The sequence below is a fragment of the Wolffia australiana genome, chromosome 5, assembly GCF_029677425.1.
Source record: "Wolffia australiana isolate 7733 chromosome 5, ASM2967742v1".
NCBI classification, from domain to species: Eukaryota; Viridiplantae; Streptophyta; class Magnoliopsida; order Alismatales; family Araceae; genus Wolffia; species Wolffia australiana.
Genome location: NC_135839.1, coordinates 5,613,480 through 5,615,661, shown reverse-complemented (window position 1 = coordinate 5,615,661; position 2,182 = coordinate 5,613,480). Strand labels below are relative to the sequence as shown.

The 2,182-nt window shown below is 43.6% G+C and overlaps 1 pseudogene; it reads left to right on the top strand.

The window, feature by feature from the left end:
* On the top strand, window positions 1-1,303 carry LOC144703375 (cytochrome c biogenesis CcmF C-terminal-like mitochondrial protein pseudogene; annotated as a pseudogene).
* Window positions 1,304-2,182: the final 879 nt, after the last annotated feature.

Here is a 2,182-nt window from a genome sequence, read left to right as displayed (position 1 = left end):
TCCAACAGAATCTTGTACGTGTCAGCTTAGTACTTTCTACACTATGTGTTAAGCCATGATATAGTTAGGCCAGGAATATTACCTTCCATATATGTATTAGATGAATTAGGCGGAAGAGTTTAGGTTATATGCTTCCAACCTTTTTTACCAGGGTGATAATTCCCACTCCCGCTGGCAGGCCAGCCGGGCCATGAGCGCGATGGGAATGGGCTTCCAAAAAAGCCAGCCCGGGCCGGGGTCAGCATAGAATGAAGGGGACGGCCCTAGTTACCAAAGAAAGCGGGTTGCTTGCGGATAAAAGTGGACGTGGGGCGACGGAGCGGGGCGCAACGTAACTAGGAGAGCCATTTGGGTGAGACAGAATGGGTGGGCATGAGCGGTCTGGTGTCCGAGCCGATTGATCAGACGACGACTACTGCACTTTCTTTTATAGTAGTAGCCTCCCGGAATGGAATGGGATGGAATAGAAAGAACTCAAAGTTGGATCAGTTTTCTTTGGGGGTGGGGGCTTCTTCACAAGCTTATCTCCGCCCCGTTTCTTGTCCGTCTCAACTGGCAGCAGCAGGTCTCCCCATCTCTCGTCAACTTCCCCCGGTCTTTGACCTGAGCTGTATGAGGCAGAAACGCCTCCCACGTACGGTTCGAACGCCGAACCCCACCCCAGCAGTAATGGTGCAGCTTAGGTCAACTGAGACGAATAAGATATAGTTCACTCAACGATTGCCCTTGGGTTCCGAACTCCATACGGGGAAGGAGCGTTGTTGCTTGCGAAGTCTCGATCATTTACATGGACCCACTTCTCATTCCATTTGTGGGAATTTGATGATTTATAAACCGTCCCTAACGAACGAGCGGTTCATGTTTGAGCATTATGAATCACTTCGTGCCGACCTCTTGCCAATACTTCGTACCTCATCTGAGAATGGAAAACTGGAGCATTTTCTGCATCGGCGGATGAAGAATCGCGAACATAAGAATTTCTGGTTTCCCATGTTCCCAGAAAAAGATACTTTTATTCCATTTGAGAAACGACATGCATGACTGAAGTGGCTATACATACAAATCCATTTACGGATCTATATGCTCCGATTGGAACTGGAAGTTCCAGAACTGGCGACTGGTATACCACCATAATGAAACTGCCTTTTATTTTTAGTATTCAGAAAGGATTTCTGTTGGCTTCATCGGGAGGCTCGCGTAGTTTGTTACGTCAGCTCCTAAAGGATAAGTTGCCTTGGAGTCGATAAAGTTCCGTGGAGTTAATAATTGCATAAAAGGAGTAAAAGTGGTGGCTGCGATGTGAAATCCATCGCTAAATGGTTATGCCATTTTGGGCTTGTTCTAACCAATTCCTCGGCTAGCGGCATTCCTGCTCTTCTTTATGTGTATTCTAGCCCATATGCTTGACTGAGGGTATCTTAATATCATAGGTTACGAAGTAAAAGCGCTTCCCAGGATCGGACGGTCTCCAGCTAGCGAGCAGCTCAATTCGCTTCGCCCCTATAAATATGTCATGTCATCATTCTTGTTATACACATTCTCTAGACTATCGTGGCCCAAGTATCCTAAGACTCAAGTAAAATACATTCTCGCAAAATTTTATTTGATCCGAAGGCTCCAAGGTTTTTCTGTTGGGTCTTGAGAACAAACCTCACTACTCTCTTGGATATGTAACACAACACATATCACAGAAAATGAAAATGTAAATTTTGTTTTTTATTATCAAACTAGGTACATATATAGGAACGTATGTTCAAACCGACAAAGTAACCGACCTAAGAGTATGTAGAAAAGTCAACAATACTAACATATCCTCCTTAATGTTGACTGTTTGAGTCCTAGATGATCTCTAAATTTCTCAAATCCTCGTTGAGCCAAAGCCTTGGTAAATCCATCTGCAACTTGACCAAGAGATGCACAATGTTGCATAATAATTGGTCCGGCATTGACTTGTTCTCTAATATAATGATGCTTTATCTCTATATGTTTGGTTCTTCCATGAAATACTGGATTCTTGGCCATAGCAATTTTTGACATGTTATCACATAACAAAATAAAAGCTTTTGTTGATCTACACCAAGATCCTTCAAAATCATTTTGAGCCATATTCCATGTTGACTTGCACTTGCTGCAGCTACATATTCAGCTTCTAAAGAAGATAATGCCACTGTCTCTTGCTTCT